Source organism: Oncorhynchus mykiss, chromosome 20, assembly GCF_013265735.2.
Source record: "Oncorhynchus mykiss isolate Arlee chromosome 20, USDA_OmykA_1.1, whole genome shotgun sequence".
Classification (NCBI taxonomy): Eukaryota; Metazoa; Chordata; class Actinopteri; order Salmoniformes; family Salmonidae; genus Oncorhynchus; species Oncorhynchus mykiss.
This window is the reverse complement of record NC_048584.1, coordinates 4,202,151-4,215,580: the sequence shown is the minus strand read 5'-3', so window position 1 is coordinate 4,215,580 and position 13,430 is coordinate 4,202,151.

The window sequence follows — 13,430 nt, the reverse complement described above, 5'->3', positions numbered from 1 at the left end:
TTGAGGTCTGGGCTTTGACTAACCCATTCCTAGACATTTACATGTTTCCCCTTAAACCACTCGAGTGTTGCTTTAGCAGTATGCCTAGGGTTATTGCTCTGCTGGAAGTTGCAGTCTTCGTCCCAGTCTCAAATCTCTGGAAGACTGAAACAGGTTTCCTCAAGAATTTCCCTGTATTTAGCGGGATCCACCATTATTTAAATTCTCACCAGTTTCCCAGTCCCTGCCGATAAAAAACGTCCCCACAGCATGATGCTGCCACCACCATGCTTCACTGTGGGGATGGTGTTGTCGGGGTGATGAGAGGAGTTGGGTTTGCGCCAGATGTAGCATTTTCCTTGATGGCCAAAACATATGTTTGGGGAGTCTCCCACACCAAACATGCTTGCGTATTTTTTTCTTCAAGCAGTGGCTTTTTTCTGGCCACACTTCAATAAAGCCCAGCTATCTGGAGTGTATGGCTTAAAGTGGTCGTATGGACAGATACTCCAATCTCCACTGTGGAACTTTGCAGCTCCTTCAGGGCTATCTTTGGTCTCTTAATTGCCTGTTAATGCCCTGCTTGCCTGGTCTGTGAGTTTTGGTGGGCGGTCTTCTCTTGGCAGGTCTGTTGTGGTGCCATATTCTTTCCATTTTTTAATAATGGATTTAATGGTGTTCCATGGGATGTTCAAAGTTTCGGATATCTTTTTATAACCCTACCCTGATCTGTACTTCTCCACAACTTTGTCCCTGACCTGTTTGGAGAGCTCCTTGGTCTTCATGGTCCAGCTTGCTTGTTGGTGCCCCCTTGATTAGTGGTGTTGCAGACTCTGGGGCCTTTCAGAACAGGTGTATACACTTGAAGTCGGGAGTTTACATACACTCAGGTCATTAAAACTTGTTTTTCAACCATTGCACAAATTTCTTGGTAACAAACTATAGTTTTGGCAAGTCGGTTAGGACATCTACTTTGTGCGATACAAGTAATTTTTCCAACAATTGTTAACAGACAGATTATTTCACTTCAATTCACTGTATCAAAATTTCAGTGGGTCAGAAGTTTACATATACTAAGTTGACTGTGCCTTTAAACAGCTTGGAAAATTCCAGAAAATTATGTTGTGGCTTAAGAAGCTTCCGATAGGCTAATTTACATTATTTGAGTAAATTGGAAGTCTACCTGTGGATGTATTCCAAGCACTACCTTCAAACTCAGTGCCTCGTTGCTTGACATCATGGGAAAATCAAAATAAATTATCCTCAGAAAAAATGTAGACCTCCACAAGTGTTGTTCATCCTTGGAAGCAATTTCCAAATGCCTGAAGGTACCACGTTCATCTGTAAAAGCACCATGGGACCACGTAGCCATCACTCTGCTCAGGAAGGAGACGTATTCTGTCTCCTAGAGATTAACGTACTTTTGTGCGAAAAGTGCATATCAATCCCAGTGGACCAGCAAAGGACCTTGTGAAGATGCTGGAGGAAACAGGGCAAAATTATCAATATCCACAGTAAAATGAGTCCTATTTTGACGTAACCTGAAAGGCCACTCAGCAAGGAAGAAGTCACTGCTCCAAAACCGCTAGAAAAAAGCCAGACTACTGTTTGCAACTGCACATGGGGACAAAGATCAATCTTTTTGGAGAAACTTCTTCTGGTCTGATGAAACAAAAAAATAACTGTTTGGCCATATTGACCATCGTTATGTTTGAAGGAAAAAAGGGGAGGCTTGCAAGCCAAAGAACACCATCCCAAACGTGAAACACGGGGCTGGCAACATCATGTTGTGGGGATGCTTTGCTGCAGGAGGGGCTGCTTTGCTGCAGGAGGGGCTGGTGCACTTCACAAAATAGATGGCGTCATGTGGAAGGAAAATTATGTCGATATATTGAAGCAACATCTCAAGACATCAGTCAGGATGTTAAAGCTTGGTCGCAAATGAGTCTTCCAAATGGACAATGACCCCAAGCATACTTCCAAAGTTGTGGCAAAATGGTTTAAGGACAACAAAGTCAAGGTATTGGAGTGGCCATCACAAAGCCCTGACCTCAATCCTATAGAAAATGTGTGGGCAGAACTGAAAAAGTGTGTGCGAGCAAGGAGGCCTACAAACCTGACTCAGTTACACCAGCTCAGTCAGGAGGAATGGGCCAAAAATCACCCCAACCTTTTGTGGGAAGCTTGTGGAAGGCTACCCAAAACGTTTCATCCAAGTTATAAGCAATTTAAAGGCAATGCTACCAAATACTAATTGAGTGTATGTAAACGTCTGACCCACTGGGAATGTGATGAAAGAAATAAAAGCTGAAATAAATAATTCTCTCTACTATTATTCTTGCATGTCACATTTTTTAAATAAAGGTCATAACTGACCTAAAACAGGGAATTTTTACTAGGACTAAATGTCAGAAATTGTTTTTTAGATTTTAAATGTATTTGGCTAAGCTGTATGTAAACTTCCGACTTCAACTGTACATATATACTTAGATCTTGTAACATATCGTGTGACACTCAGATTGCCCACAGGTGGACTTTATTTAACAAATTATGTGACTTCTGAAGGTAATTTGTTGCACCAGATCTTATTTAAGGGCTTCATAGCAAAGGGGTGAATACATTTCCATGCACCACTTTTCCGTTTTTATTTTTTATAATTTTTTTGAAACAATTACATTTTTTCATTTCACTTCACCAATTTGGCCTGTTTTGTGTATGTCCATTACATGAAATACAAATACAAATACATTTAAATTACAGGTTGTAATGCGACAAAATAGGAAAAACGCCAAGGAGGATGAATACTTTTGCAAGGCACTGTAGAAGATCAACTGGCAGTGTACCTTTGGGATACTGTTCTGCTGGGGTCCACAAAAATGACTCCTCCTCATGCTTGTACCCAGACTTCCTCCTCCGATTGCAGTTTTCAAAAAGTGTTCCCACGCCATATCATCCTCCTTCTTCTCCACATCATCTCCTTCTCCCACCATGGTCACCCGATATACAAGTGCGGTGGCCTTAATCAACTGTACCTCATCTTGAGGTAAATCAGCACTCTACATGTTTCAACATTAACACCTTCTGATGGTGATATCCCAGCCATGCTAACAAGGTAACCCCTGCTACCACTAACATAATGCATATTCAAGATAACACTCATTGGCTCTAGTCCAATTCCATGCTGTTACTATAGCATCCTTCACAATTACTACCGCTCCCTCAGTTGCTGTCCCTACAAATCAAATCAAACTTTATTTATCACATGCGCCGAATACAAGTGTAGACTTTACCGTGAAATTCTTACTTACAAACCCCTAACCAACAGAGCAGTTCAAGAAGAGTTAAGAAAATATTTACCAAGTAGACTAAAATGAAAGTCACAATAAAAAAGTAACAATTAGAATAACAATAACGAGGTTATACAGGGGGTACCGGTACCAAGTCAGTGTGCAGGGGTACAGGTTAGTTGAGGTCATTTGTACATGTAGGTGGGGGTGAAGTGACTGCATAGAAACAGTGAGTAGCAGCAGTGTACAAAAGGGAGGGGGAGGTCAATGTAAATTGTTAAAAGGTTTTAAAAACTATTGTAATAAATGCAACAGTTGGAAAATGTATGAAGTTACTCCAAATGTCTTGAATTCATTATTGGAGTACAGGTGGGAATATCCAAGAAGTCAAAGATAACTGAACAAAATGACTTTTGCCCCGTAGCACTCACTTCTGTCATCATGGAGTGCTTTGAGAGACTAGTCAAGGATCATTACACCTCCACCTTACCTGCCTCCCTAGCTCCACTTCAATTTGCATTCCGCCCCAATAGGTCCACAGACGATGCAATCGTCATCACAGTGCCCTATCCCATCTGGACAAGAGGAATACCTATGTAAGAATGCTGTTGAATTGAGTACAGCTCAGCATTCAACACCATAGTATCCTCCAAGCTAATCAATATGTTTGAGGCCCTGGGTCTCTACCCCGCCCTGTGAAATTGGGTCCTGGACTTTCTGACGGGCCGCCCTAGGTGGTGAAGGTAGGAAACAACATCTCCACTTTGCTGATCCTCAACACTGGGGACCCACAAGGATGCATGCTCAGCCCGCTCCTGTACTCCCTGTTCACCCATGACTGCGTGGCCATGCACACCTCCAACTCAATCATCAAGATTGCAGACGACACAACAGTAGTGAGCTTGATTACCAACAAAGAAGAGATAGCCTACAGGGGGGAGGTGAGGGCACTCGGAGTGTGGTGTCAGGAAAACAAACTCTCACTCAACGTCAACAAAACAAAGGAGATGATCGTGGACTTCAGGAAACAGCAGAGGGAGCACCCCCCATCCACATCGACAGGACAACAGTACACATCATGGACAAACTGAAATGGTCGACCCACACAGACAGTGTGGTGAAGAACCTCAGGAGGATGAAGAAATTTGGTGTGTCACCTAAAATCCTCACAAACTTTTACAGACTCACAATTGAGAGCATCCTGTCGGGCTGTATCACCGCCTGGTATGGCAACTGCACCGCCCACAGACACAAGGCTCTCCAGAGGGTGGTGCGGTCTGCACAATGCATCACCGTGGGCAAACTACGTGCCCTCCAGGACACCTACAGCACCCAATGTCACAGGAAGGCCAAAAGATCATGAAAGACAACAACCACCCGAGCCACTGCCTGTTCACCCTGCTACCATCCAGTAGGTGAGGTCAGTACAGGTGCATCAAAGCTGGGACCGAGAGACTGAAAAACAACTTCTATCAAGGCCATCAGACTGTTAAACAGCCATCACTAACACAGACAGGCTGCTGTCTATATAACAGACTCAAAATCATTGACCACTTTAATAAATTGATCACTAGTGACTTTAGTAATGTTTACCTATCTTACATTACTTATCTCATATGTATATACTGTATTTTATACCATCTATTACATCGTGCCTATGTCGCTCGGTCATCGCCCATCCGTATATTTGTCTGTACATATTCTTATTCCATCCCTTTGAATGTGTGTGTATTAGGTAGTTGTTCTGGAATTGTTAGATTACTTGTTAGATATTACTAATTTCGTAACTAGAAGCACGAGCATTTCACTACACTCGCATTAACATATTCTAACCATGCGACCAATACAATTAGATTTATAACTTTCAGGTATGTCAAGCTAGCTTACAGAGTATCTATAAATAACTAACTAGCCAGCTAGCTTTGTACCCATGGATTGTGCACCTTCCATTGTTTAGCTAAGTAGCTAGGTGATGTTTTTCCTTTTGTAACCAGTGCAGATTAAAGCAACATTCTCCTCCACAAATGCTGTTTACATTGATATCCATACTGAATGAAACAGTTAGGGACCTCATGGGCACCCTTAACTTTTTCCACCTAACCCTTTGAAATTTACCAACAAACAGCTGTGGTCATTCTATAGTGGTCCCTGCAGCGTACGCTCAAACCGTTGTGATTCAAAAGATTATTTATGTCCAGTTTCGATTGACGCTGTTTTTTCACAGAAACAATTTGCACAAACAAAGTAATGTCCTGAATATGACTAGTTTGTTTTTGGATGGAATGTTCAGACATTCACAGAAGAAGCAATAGCATAACACAATCATGCAAACGGGAAAAAAATGTCTACATTAGTAGAGCTAACCGAGGCAATTTAACTGGGAAAGTCATGGGTACATTCGCAATGGCTGCCAGGTATTATGATGCAATAATTTCCACTGTAATTTTGCATGTTCTATCAACTGATGCTGGATTGACATGGTCATGTAGAATGTTATTTCAAATGATGCTAACTGATGTGACTCATGCAATGGAATGTACATTACTCAAAAAAATAAAGGGAACACTTAAACAACACAATGTATCTCCAAGTCAATCACACTTCTGTGAAATCAAACTGTCCACTTAGGAAGCAACACTGATTGACAATAAATTGCACATGCTGTTGTGCAAATGGAATAGACAACAGGTGGAAATTATAGGCAATTAGCAAGACACCCCCAATAAAGGAGTGGTTCTGCAGGTGGTGACCACAGACCACTTCTCAGTTCCTATGCTTCCTGGCTGATGTTTTGGTCACTTTTGAATGCTGGCGGTGCTTTCACTCTAGTGGTAGCATGAGACGGAGTCTACAACCCACACAAGTAGCTCAGGTAGTGCAGCTCATCCAGGATGGCACAATGCGAGCTGTGGCAAGAAGGTTTGCTGTGTCTGTCAGCGTAGTGTCCAGAGCATGGAGGCGCTACCAGGAGACAGGCCAGTACATCAGGAGATGTGGAGGAGGCCATAGGAAGGCAACAACCCAGCAGCAGGACCGCTACCTCCGCCTTTGTGCAAGGAGGAGCAGGAGGAGCACTGCCAGAGCCCTGCAAAATGACCTCCAGCAGGCCACAAATGTGCATGTGTCTGCTCAAACGGTCAGAAACAGACTCCATGAGGGTGGTATGAGGGCCCGACGTCCACAGGTGGTGGTTGTGCTTACAGCCCAACACCGTGCAGGACGTTTGGCATTTGCCAGAGAACACCAAGATTGGCAAATTCGTCACTGGCGCCCTGTGCTCTTCACAGATGAAAGCAGGTTCACACTGAGCACATGGGACAGAGTCTGGAGACGCCATGGAGAACGTTCTGCTGCCTGCAACATCCTCCAGCATGACCGGTTTGGCGGTGGGTCAGTCATGGTGTGGGGTGGCATTTCTTTGGGGGGCCGCACAGCCCTCCATGTGCTCGCCAGAGGTAGCCTGACTGCCATTAGGTACCGAGATGAGATCCTCAGACCCCTTGTGAGACCATATGCTGGTGAGATTGGCCCTGGGTTCCTCCTAATGCAAGACAATGCTAGACCTCATGTGGCTGGAGTGTGTCAGCAGTTCCTGCAAGAGGAAGGCATTGATGCTATGGACTGGCCCGCCCGTTCCCCAGACCTGAATCCAATTGAGCACATCTGGGACGTCATGTCTCGCTCCATCCACCAACGCCACGTTGCACCACAGACTGTCCAGGAGTTGGCGGATGCTTTAGTCCAGGTCTGGGAGGAGACCCTCAGGAGACCATCTGCCACCTCATCAGGAGCATGCCCAGGCATTGTAGGGAGGTCATACAGGCACATGGAGGCCACACATACTACTGAGCCTCATTTTGACTTGTTTTAAGGACATTACATCAAAGTTGGATCAGCCTGTAGTGTGGTTTTCTACTTTAATTTTGAATGTGACTCCAAATCCAGACGTCCATAGGTTGATACATTTGATTTCCATTGCTCATTTTTGTGTGATTTTGTTGTCAGCACATTCAACTATGTAAAGAAAAAAGTTTTTAATAAGAATATTTCACTCATTCAGATCTAGGATGTGTTATTTTAGTGTTTCCTTTATTTTTTTGAGCAGTGTTTTTTTTCATGTCAGTTGAGTTAATTGAAGCACAGATTGAAGTAGCAACTTGCATGTCTCACCCACCTCAGGATCTGGGCCCGGTTTAAAAAGCAAGGTGTTTTCCCCCTTATGTTTTCCATTAAAGTTTAAATTAACCTTTTCACGTTTGAGTTCCAAATATCTCTAACGGTCGCCCCAGCGTGAGTTGTTTTGTGCACATAATGTCAGAATGCTCTCACTGTTCCAAAATGTTATCGTTACGCAACAGGACAGTTAACACACACTGATTGCTAATTATTTATATTTCAACTTGCCAACTTCCACCCAAATTTCTTCAAAGTTGTATTTTCTAACAACAGTTTGAATTGAGGTGTGTTCCGCCTTTTCATTAATTCACAGAGAAGTAGCCCATTTTACTGTTGTGACTATTTATGTTTGAGGCTTTACCCGAGCCAGACAAACGTCTCTCTTCAAGGAGAGCCCAAACACTTCACCAGTGTTTTCGCAGATAAAGTATGCAGACATTTGCACAGTCTTGCATGAACTGGCACATTTTCTGGCTGGCCCTCACATTGCCTTTATTGTTGTTTTCCTTACAAATAATAACTTTGGACATGTGTGTGTTCCTATCAAAGTAAGTGCATTATTTTCTGTTGTTTCTGTGTTGTCGTTTCTACTGTAGCATACAGTATGTATGTATGGAGCATAATGTTTTTACAGTTCTAGTTCTAGTGAGAAATAATGCCTTCCGATTATTGCAGGGATTGTAATGTGTGTAAAATACTTTTTTGAAGGTTGTACTGATTATGATGAGCTAATGCTAAGCTATTTGCAAGCAATGTGTGGCGCCATGTTTATTGCCATTAGACAATGCATTCTGGGTGTCACGTAAACGTCTGTCAGACCAAAGATACCATAATGAGGTGAAGGAATGGTTCACTCATCTTTCGCGTGAACTTACTTCAACATACATACTGCAAACAGACCAAACTCCTCGTCTTCTCTTCTTCTCTTTGTTTGATGTGAAAAAAAATACATGGTGGCGCACACAAACTACTATCGTCGGATTACCTTTGATTTTTAGAGGGGAGCTCACACGTGATGTGCTCACACGTGATGTGATGAATTGTAAATAGTAATTGTTATTAGCTAATTGATATTGTGGTTTCTGTCAGCCGAGAGCTAGCTAAATATGACTGCTTGTGTTATGTCAATCTTTCCAGGGTTAGAGCTTCCCAATCCATTCTATTCATTTCATTTCATTTCATTTGTATGTCTCTGCCTAGGTTGCCTCATGGCAACCACGCACATCTAAATACAACACAATTTAACTCAACTCAATGCAACACAACATAAAGGAAGTAGATTTACTTTGAGAGCATGGGACAAAATTCATAAATGTCCCAGCACTATTGAGAAAAACGGTATCTCGTGTGTCTGGTTTATGTGTAATGTGCCAACAGGCGCAAGATGACGATGCAGAGGGGCCCAACAATGTCATTGAGTACTCCATCATGAAGACAGACCCAGAAAACATATTCGACATCAACGCAGACACGGGCGAGATCAAGCTCAAGTCCTACATCAAGTCTATGGACATCGTCCAGAACATCACCAAACAGAATGACTGTACCTGGTCTGTGGTGGTCCAGGCCCAAGACAGAGGCTCGCCCTCCTTCAGCACCACCACGGTGGTCAAGATAGACATCACAGAGGCGGTAAGAGACAGTGGGAACATCTCCAATGACACCTATTTAATTTCACAGGGAAGAAAATAAACTTGGAATATGCACATGTAACTCAGTGTTTTGTGTAGATGATGCATTATTAATGGAGATTTAGATTGCAATGGGAGATTTGCACGAAAGTCTCAAGCTAGGACTTGTCTCTGGCACACTAGTGGCTCTGGTCAAAAGTGGTGCAGAGTTGCTTTTAGTCAAACATAGTGCACCATGGACCTCCAGAGTGGCGCAGAGGTCTAAGGCACTGCATTGCAGCGCTAGAAATATCACTACAGACCTGGGTTCGATCCCAGGCTGTGTCACAGCCAGCCGAGACCGGGAGACCCATGAGGCGGCGCACAATTGTCCCAGCATCACCTGGGTTAGGGGAGGTTTGACATTGCACTCTAGTGCCTCCTGTGGCGGGCTTACTTCGGTAGCCAGATGTACAGTGTTTCCTCTGACACAATGGTGCGGATGGCTTCCATGTTAAGCGAGCAGTGTGTCAAGAAACAGTGCGGCTTGGTAGGGCAAAAGTAATGCACTATAGTGGCTGCACTATCTGATGGCTTTGGTCATGAATGGGACATAATGGTGGTTTTGGTAAAAAAAAAAAATTGTGCATGGGAAATGGATAACGTTACAATCTGTAAAATTGAAATTGAAACAGCTAGCTAGCTTACTTACAGAACATCTATGCATACATGCTTTAGCTATCTAGCTAACAATTTTGGCTAACTGCCGGGTGAAACAATTCACTTAGTTAGTGATCGGCTACGAAAAACCAACTGACATTTACTCCTGAGGTGCTGCCTTGTTGCACCCTCGACAACTACTATGATTATTATTATTTGACCATGCTGGTCATTTATGAACATTTGAACATCTTGGCCATGTTCTGTTATAATCATAGCCTGGTTCCTCTCTAGGTTTCTTCCTAGGTTTTGGCCTTTCTAGGGAGTTTTTCCTAGCCACCGTGATTTAGTTAGCTACCGCACCGCTCTTTGCTAGCAAAGGTATTGCTGCCTCCAAAACTGATAGGGTGGCTCCACTAATGTTTACATTTAGACGTATGTGACATATCCTCATTCCAAGCATACTGATAATACTATCTTTGGGAGCCTCATGTGTGAGCCAGTGGGATACTCACTGCTTGAGTAACACAATAAGTTTTGATGCAGTCTTTTTCAGATTAAAGGTTGAAATCAATGCGACAGAGGCATTGAGCCATGGGTTTTAGTTTGATCAAATCCCCACTAGTTAGCTATCCCCCTAGCTAGTTGGGAAACACAACACCACACACAGCTCAAACCGACTCACACGCACGCTCACTACATGCTATAACTATGTAATAACCAGGGCATAGAGATTTTCCTGGTCAGACCACGTGCTTAGGAAAGCTCTTGGCCATAGTGATCACAAATAGTTCAAGCTGCTCAATATAACAATCCAACTGAACACAGTAATCCAAACCCAAGATATCTGTTTGTTAGTTTTTTTTTTAAACATCCCTAAACTATTCCATAAAATATCTAAACTCCTCTAAATGCCAATTTTGTATTTTCAGGTAAAATCCAGATTTTTCTCCTACTTCCTGAGCCTCAAGAAGCATCCCGCAGCTGTGTTTGGGATTTGTTTTAGTGTTGTCACCTTCGCCATTGCAACGACTGTCCTCATTTCCACCCTCATTTACTGCAACACTTTGAAAAAGTCTGGCGTTCAACCTCATGGCAAGATCAGAAAGATTATACGGAGGCCTGTATAATGCCATAAACAAAGCTTGCCTTGAGATCATCCAGCAGTCTTGGTGTCCCCCCATAACATTACACTAAGACTCTTACTGTTTATATGTTGTCTTGGAAGAACACCTGTATTTGTAGCTGGTCATTGTACCATAGCGCATGATTTGTGTCTGTGAAAGAGTACAGGAGCACAATAGAATATTTTGATCACTCATTTGAAATGAAATAGAAATCCATGATAAATGTTATGGATGAACTGTAAACTCATAACATTTAATTTGCAATTGTGACGCTGCATGGTCTCAGTTAATAATGGGTGCCCCATCTAATCCTTCTGATCTTGTCTCAATCAAAAAAACAGTCAATGGGACAGGAATTATCATTCCAGACAAACTCAGACTAGTATTTTGCAGATCCACGTTTTGCAGACAGATTGTGTTAGCACTGACCAAGCTCCGGTAGGCGCATTTGGGGATTTGTTATTCTAATGTAGTGTAATGTTTTCACACTGTTTAGCTAGCTTAACACGTGTACGTACGGATTTGGCTGTGGTGGTCTGGCAGTTTAAATGTATTATAATACACTCTTTGTCCCAAATTTCCATAGCCAAATAGCAACACACACAGAACCACGTAAGGTAATAACTAGTATTTTCCCATGTATACTTGCAGTCTCCCATTTCAGTCCAATGGACATGACTGTGTCTCTCTGTGCTCTTTTACAGACTCAACACAGGGGCCCTTGGGCATCCTTTTTCGTGCAGAGTAGAGACAAGCCTTTGCACATCTTAGGTATGATCGCTGGTGTCATTAGTCTCATGGTTGTGGTGACAGTCTTCATCTCCACCATCATGTTCATGCGCAACAAAAAGTCCAACAGGATCCTGCCCCACCGCCGCATCCGGAGGCGAAACAAACCACCCGTGACCTTCAAGTTCCCGAACTCTGGAGAGAAACTCCTAATCCAAGAACCAGAGGTCATGGTGGGGGTCAACTGTAGCAACTGTAACATAGCGAGCGGACACCCTCTGCCTCCAAACCACAACATGAATGTGGTGACTGGACACCATTGGTCTCCAAACCACAATGTGAGCATGGTGAGCGGACGCCATTGGCCACCACCACCACCGCCCAATGCCCCTGCCCTTCCCCCACTGCTCCCTGGGGGGAGGCCAGGGGACAGACAGTGGGTGGTACCGACAGTATTGGGCACAGTAGCACAGATCAAGCCTAAGAGGAACAGGAACAGACCAGTTGACAGTGTGAATGCAGCACTGGTGTCTGAGCTCAAAATGAGACTGGACCAGCGGAGGTTGGCAAACTGCTCTTAGGAGAGCGAGAGAGTGAGTGTTTGTGTCTGCTTGTGAGTATTGATGAGTGGGAGTCATGATACTCAATGAAAGATATACTTCATACAGCAACTTTCAAAGTGCTTTACATTGTGTGTGTAGAAGTCAACCATCAATGTGTAGAAGTCATCAGCTGTTGTTGTTTTTACTGACAAAAACATGTGATCGTCTGTGCATGCGTGTCTTTGGTTCAAAGTCTGTTCAAATCAAATCAAAGTTTATTGGTTGCGTACACAGACTTGCAAATGTTATCACAGGTGCAGTGAAATCCTCACATTTCTAGCTCCAACAGTGCAGTAATATTTAGTAATACAATAACAGTACACACATAATCCAAAATAAAACAAAACCAACAATTAGAAAGTTTATATTAGGACTGGTGAATCTCTGATCCATTCCTTCTGTTCTTAGTAATTTCAGGTTCTTATAGCTTACGTGATGAAGTCATAGACTAGATCTCAGGACAAGGCTCTTATTTGGCTTCTGTCCAAGCTCCTTACAAGAGCTTTTATGACGCTTAACCTGACTAAAGGGATCAACGGAGAGAGGTTAACTCGTCTGACCACCTGACAAAGAAGATCAACAAGCTTGGGAGTCAAGCAAAATGCATCTGAACACATTAAGGCAGGCATGTTTTGGGGTAAACCAATCACATTGAGGATAATTTGTCACATCTGCCATATAAGGACCCTTGATCAAACATGTCTAATTTCATCTATTTGTGTGGTGCATCTCTTTCCAATTGGATTATCATTTATACCCCCCCTGTCACGCCCTGGTCTTAGTATTTTGTGTTTTCTTTATTATTTTGGTCAGGCCAGGGTGTGACATGGGTTTATTATGTGGTGTGTTTAGTCTTGTTTTTTTTTTGTAGGTATTGGGATTGTGGTATAGTGGGGTTTTCTAGAAAAGTCTATGGTTGCCTGAAGTGGTTCTCAACAAGAGGCAGGTGTTTATCGTTGTCTCTGATTGGGAACCATATTTAGGCAGCCATATTCTTTGAGTGTTTCGTGGGTGATTGTTCCTGTGTTAGTTTGCACCAGATAGGCTGTTTAGGTTTTCGTGTTACGTTTCTTGTTTTTTTATTGTTCGTTTTCATCTTTATTAAAGATGTATAAAAATTACCACGCTGCATTTTGGTCCTCCTCTCTTTTATCAGAAGAAAACCGTAACCCCCCCCCCCCCCAAAAGAGGAAATTTGTGGATTTTAAAACCAAACATATCCCTTGTATGTGCATCCACTTACTTACTTTCTTGAGCCAG